This window comes from Notamacropus eugenii, chromosome 1, assembly GCF_028372415.1.
Source record: "Notamacropus eugenii isolate mMacEug1 chromosome 1, mMacEug1.pri_v2, whole genome shotgun sequence".
NCBI classification, from domain to species: domain Eukaryota; kingdom Metazoa; phylum Chordata; class Mammalia; order Diprotodontia; family Macropodidae; genus Notamacropus; species Notamacropus eugenii.
In genome coordinates this window covers 160,263,381-160,270,277 of record NC_092872.1, presented here as the reverse complement: position 1 = coordinate 160,270,277, position 6,897 = coordinate 160,263,381, and positions in this window count along the sequence as shown.

The following is a 6,897-nucleotide window of genomic DNA, read 5'->3' as shown; positions in this document are numbered from 1 at the left end:
TTTTAAATTTTGTAGAAAACTCATCTTCTAGGGTCCTTGAACTGTATTATTCCCTTAGGAAAGTCCTCATCTCCTTCTTAAGAGAAGTGTGCTGTCCTTCTAACAGGAATACGAGTATGTTAGTCACCAGAGCCATAACTAATGCAGAGCACTTGGGGTTTTGTCCCAGGGCACCAGAATTTAGAGGGTACTTTTAACAGTTGAAGTCTTTCAACAGTTTAGAAACAATCCAGTTGAGTACCTAGTTAAGAATAATAATTAGTTACAATTGGAAGTAACCAGATGTCAGGCTGTTGTCTGCACCTGAGGTCAGATCTTTTTGTGACTAGCAGCTGCTCCAGATCACCAACATTTGAGGGTGAGATTCATATAGTTCTTCCTGAACACAAAAATTGATTGTTAAACTTTGTGAGTAGCCCATCAGTAGGACATTTTCTTTGAGTTATTTTTTTTTCAATTTATGTTGGATATTTTCCTTCCGAACTAGCCACACTGTCTCACTCAGGTCTCTTGGGTGACCAAATGCACCCATTTACTAGTCAGAGTTACTTTGTGGCTACTGAACACTGTTCCTCTGTGTTATCTTAACTGATCTGTAGAGGAATCGAACCCTTACACCTTAACTTCCTTAACATCTTGGCTTAAGTAATTGAGGCTGTCAAGCCTCAACTGGCTTTAAACACACTATTTTATTCTGAGAACTGTGAAGCAAGTAAAATTGAGATGAATCTATGCATCGCATTTAGAATCTACTTCACAGTTTCACAGGATTGTAATGAAGGTATAAATTAATATGTAGAAAAACTTTGTAAATCTTACTTTGTAAATGATGAATATCTCTTCTTTTCTTTCTCCTTCATCTCCTCCTCCTCTTCCTCATAGTAGTAGTAGCAGCAGCAGTAGTAGTAGTAGTAGTAGTAGTGGTAGTAGCAGCAACAGCAGCATTTTTATTTTTTTATGATTGTTACCTAGGCTAACTGTGAATTAAAGTACTCAAATCCACATGGAATAGTGAGAGTAGAGCATTGGCCTTGATGATCAGATGACCTAAGTTCTAGTCTAGGTTGTAGGCCTTGACATCTATATGACTGGAAAATTCTGTTTTCCTGTTTAGTTTTTGGTCCCCTAATCAATAAAATAAGGATAATAGCACATATCTCCCAGGTCAGTTGTAAAGTAGGCACTTTGTAAACTTTGTAAATACTAGATTCACAAAGTAAAAAGAGCTTGAAATCCTCAGTTCTGAAACTACAACATTCCAAAATGGCACAATTTTCTTGCAAAATATTTGCCTTTTAAACAATGTACACTGGAAATGTGCTCAATCTTCCCTCCTTCTTCCCCCACCCCCACCCAGAGCTATTGCATCCCTCTGTGGTTACTCTATAATATTACTTACAAAGCACTTGAATTTTTACTAGAAATACCATGGCATATGTTTCCAGTGCCTATTTGATCAGGGAATCCTTGGCTTCTAGCCTCAGCTTTTGCTCAGCTGATAATATCACGTTACAGCTGTGCTGGATTGAGAACTGAGACAGCTTATCAGAAAGCCAGGCAGTGTGTCCAAGGCCTTGGTATATAAGGAAAGGATGTTTCTAACAAATACAAATACATACTCTCCCACCCTGTTGCCCACAGCTGTCCCCCCAAAGCTGATGAAGCATAAAGCGGCCATGCCGCAGATTACTCTCTATGGCAAACATGGGTTTCTTGTTGAAGTTTGGGCAATTGTCCATAGCCTCTAAGTACAACTCACCATTATGGGTATCCACAAAGTGATGTGTTTTAAAAAAAAAAAAAGCTCTTTGAATATCAGAGAATGCCAATATGGACTGAGCCAGATGCAGAAGGGAACACAAGAAAGCTCAGAGAAGAGAGAAGTGCCACAGCTGGTGGGGATGTGGGGCTGAAGGGAAGGGAATTCAGAGGAGGTTACCTGGATAGCTGTTCTAAACTCTAACAAAAGTTCTATTTACCCATCACTGACCACAGTGGACTACGTTTTCACATAGAAGAACATTATTTTGGTGATTTGAAAACCCAAGAAATCTGCTTTCGATCCAGGAAGATCCTTTAAATAGGTTGAAGTTTTGGTGGGATTACAAATCTGTTCTTTTTCAGAGGATGGGAAGAAGGACTTGAAAATGCACCTGTGTCCCATTGGGGTAAAGGGAGAAAAATCTGGTACTTCTCTTAACTTGTAATTGTTTCCAGAAAAGGAAATGGCAGGAATCTCTTTGCCAAAAACACTGAAAACTTGATTTGACAAAGGGGAAAAATATGCTATAAAAAGTTTTGCTAATATGGCTCAGATTTGAAATTAAATAAGATCATGAACCTGATTGTCTATTCATTCAGATACCTCTTATTGAAGAAAAAAATGATGGGAGTTTCAATATCATTTACCATCCATATTTCTAGTTAAGCCTTTCTAAAAATTATGTTTCTGACTAGTTAATACAAGATGGGGGTGGTGGTGGTGAGGGAACACAGGAATGATGAAATCAGTAACTAATAAAGGAGAAGTCTTATATATTCCCTTATGATGTTTAAGACAAGTCTCCTTTGGGAAAATAGTCCCAGGCTCTAATCTGTAAGCAGCATGTTAAACATAATGAGTTATTCTGTGAATAGTCTTTTCACCAGCTTACTTAATTTTTCAAACATTCTTTTTTTCATGAGTTGCCATGCCATGAATTCTTCAATAAGATGCCAATCTACCATGATGAGACCTTCCATATTTAGCTATGCTGGCCCTTCAAAAGAAGATTGGGTGTATTTCTATAATCATAACTGAAGACTTTTCAGGATAGTAGAACCTCTGACAACTTGTATTCCCTCAGAATACCTTTCAAGAACACAGCGTTGCTTCCAAGGCATAATAAGGCATCAGATAGTTCTTATGTATTTTATGTGTACCATGTAAACTGTAAATAGGCATATATATACACACATTTTTACATATATGTATATGTACACATCCACAATCTATTTTTCTATCTCTCTATATATTCCAAACTTATAATTTACCTGGTTTTTCTGGTAATTTGAAGAGAAACAAAAAAAAAAAGTCATAATTTGTCTCCATACAAGGGGATCAGAATAGAACCTGCCCTGGCTCATTTCCTGAGACAGCAATGTCTCTGCTGCAGATTATCCAAAATCGGGGCTGTCTCACCAATCAATGTCTCTGGTGCTTGCCCATGTGACCTTAGTATTATTCATTTATCCTCTCCAGACATCACTTTCTTTATCTACAAAATAGACATGTGGGCTAGATGATTCCCTAAGATCCCTTCTAGCTTTTAATAAAATCCTGTCAGTAGAGTAACTGGCCTCTGACGTCCTTTCTAACTCTAGAGCTATGACCATGTGACTTTACTTTCAAAAGATCAGATGGAATTTAGTACTGACAGTTAAATAGCAAAGTGGAGAAGTCTTGAGTTTGAATCTTTCCTCAGACATCTAATAGTTGTTTGACCATGCGCAAGTCAGTCAACGCCTCTCACCCTCAGTTCTCTCACATGTCAGATGGTGATAATAATACTGCTTACCTTACAGGATTGTTTCAAGGATCAAATGAGATAACACATGCAAAATGCTTCCCAAATGCTAAAGCATTACTTAAATGTAATCTGTTATTACAATGATTTGTCAAGGTTTTGTGAATTCTGACTAGTTACTTTAAGAATCTTCCAGAAAATGAAGGTGTGACTCCAGTTCCTTTTTAATTCTTTTATCTTCATCACATTATATGCAGAAAAGAATTCAACCAATATACGATTTTTCTTTCCTCCTTAATTTAATCATCTTCATTTCATTTTCAAAACAGAGAACAGCTCTCATCCAAACCCTTCCATAATTCTTCTCCTGCCGTGCTCTCTGCTACATGATAGGAAAGTACTCCATGTAATGCCCCAGTTGCTCAACTCATTCCCCTCTAACTGAGTTTGGTATCATAACAACTATGTGAATAATCCATGTCATTCTTCTCTGAGGGGCTTAGTGACATATTTTGCTCATTTCACACCGCAGATAGTACAGGAAAAAAAGTCTCTGATACAATGTTTGCAATACTCTGGAGTCTAATAGAACATGGAAATGGCAGTGTTTCATAAGACGAGGTGCTGTTATGTAGTATTTAGTGAGCATTATGTGTTGTTAGTGATATCTGTGCTATATTTATGGGACACAAGTGAGGCAGAATAGTCCAAAATAGAATACTGAAGAGTCTGTTCGCCTTAATGGCTGATATCGCAGTGTTTTGCTGACTGATTTGTTGCACAGGAGAAATACAACTGTTTGTCCAATTTAAATCTTGAGATGAGGACAAAGGAGATATGATCTTGGGGAGAAGACTCTTGGTGGTCAATGCACAGATTTTGATAACTGAGAAATTAGGCAAATAAGCAAAACCCTATGAAGGAGCTACTTAACTGCTGAAGCTCCTGTTTATGTGTTTAGTAAGTGTGAAGGTGACGGCCAGCTCACTCTAGTAGAGTACAGAAAACTGGGATTTCTCCAGTCTGTGAGTTGGGCACTCTAATGTAGCTATCAATGAGCTTTCCTCCATGATGACTTTATGAGGCAAAAGTACATCTTCCATTGAGTTACAGAATCCATCCAAGGTATAAAGCAGATGTGAGTGATTCCATAGACACTTAAATTAAGTCAATCAAAGGCATAATTTGGTATGGAAAAAGTCCTTAATCATATTATTGAAGTAAATGCTTCTAGCTATTGGATGAAATAAGATGAGAATGCATAGGAAGCATATTGGGATTGTGTGGAGAGAATCAATCATTTCCTTTGGAATACAAATAAAATGCAAGTTGGTTTAGAATGTAGCATTCCAATAGCAGGCTGGTTAGTGGTGCAGCGGTTCCAGCCAAATCCCTGAGAGGGAATCACTTGAGGTGAGGGGGAAAGGCGATCTATTTCCTCTTCTCCCCATGACCAGAGGAAAACCTTGAACATTCAAATAGTCAGAAGATTTGTTGGACCTTCCCGTCAGTGCTATTAATGATGTCCCCAGAAGAGTAGTTGCTAAAGGCAATATTTTCATAGGAGGCAGAGGACAAACTAGAAACCCTGTGGAAAGAGATTTTTAGGACTCTCCAGAAAAACCCAAATGTCAGAGCCCAACAAAGGGCTACACATCTGGAAAACTTCATGAAGACACCAAGACAAGAGAAAGGGATTTGGACCCAATCAAGCGTTAAATTATCCCTTTGTATCATGTGTTTTTTATACTCAAGACCATTTTCCCTTGCCTTTCATGTCTACTTGTAGGAGAATGTGTCCTCAACTTTTGGGGAATGTTTTTATATTAACTATTCTTAATGTATCAATTTAATAAATACCACTTCTAAAAGTTAATTAACTTTGCAATGAAAATTTATATCAACTGATAATCTGTGGAGGTTTGTACAGTGGTGTTAGAAATTTCCATCAGTGAGAATTACTCCTAATTACTCCACTAGCCAGTCACTGTCTAGAGATACAACCTGCTGGTGAGAGTTGGGACTGGAAGAATGATCCAAGAGTTTATGATAAAAAAGCATGGGCACAGTAATTGATTAACTGAAATATTTTTAAAGGGCTTATAGTTTGATCATTTGAAATTCTCAATTATGGATTTTTAGACAGATCATTTCTACTCACTCTGACATTCTCTACATCCCTCCAGACAAAGAGAACCATTTCACTTTTGATCACTTGGCAGTTCCTGAGGTTCTCTGTAAAGTGGACCCCTTCTCATAGCATCTTTTTGTTCATACATAAGAATTTTCTGTTTACCGCTTTCTGTCATATTCCATGAGTGACTTTTCTTCCTTCATTCCTTCTTTTGTTCATTCCTTCCTAATCTAATTTAAAGCAAATAAAAATTATTAGCTTTTTTCTTCAGATAACTCATATAGTTGAAGTATAACTGCTATTCCATAAATATATTGACACTAACATAATATTCAAACTTCAAGTAGCAAGCATCAAAACATAAAACACATTTATTACTACAAAACTAGTTGGGAAATCTCCCATAAGCTGGCTACATGCCAGAGGTTGGAGTATTTAATACCTGGTATTTAGCATAAAATAATCCAAATAAGTCATTCTTTACCCTAGTGCCATAGAGAAACAACCTTAATCTACTAATTCACAGCACTATCCGCTATTGGACACAAGAAAAAACAAATGTAAAAAGAAACAAAAACAGCTGCATTCATATAAGGCTCCCTCCTAGAACTGACCCCCCAATTCAGATTGATTCTCCAGGAGGTGAGTCCTCTAGACCATCTGGGTGTACTGTATATCTGTAATCCTAAAACTATACCTCAGGGAATCCCAACATTGCCCTTCATCCAGTGGATACAACTAGCTCAAAGCAAAGTCACTGAGGGAGATGGCAGAATTAACAGTTGGTATAAAACATATCCTGGGCAGCAAATGACACAATGGATACAGGGTCAGGCCTGGAGTCAGGAAGACTCATTTTGTAAGTTCAAATCTGGCCTTAGACACTTACTAGGTGTATAACTCTGGGCAAGTCACCTAATCCTGTTTTCCTCAGTTCTTTTATAAATGAGCTAGAAAAAGAGCTGTGGCCAACCACTCTAGTATCTTTGCCAAGAAAATCCCAAATGGGGTCATGAAGAGTCAGAAATGATGGAAATGGTGGGACAACAAATAGTCTATTCCCTACAAATCTGGATATATTCCACCACAAATACACACAGCATTAATGAAATGAATGGGCATATCCATAATGCATGTGTGTGTTACCAAGCACACCTCTGACCCTACAGGACCCTGAAGTCCTGTCTTTTTTCAAGGCATTCTCATGCTGTTTCCCTCTGAGCACAACATTTCTGCTATACAGAATTATTTTAGCTG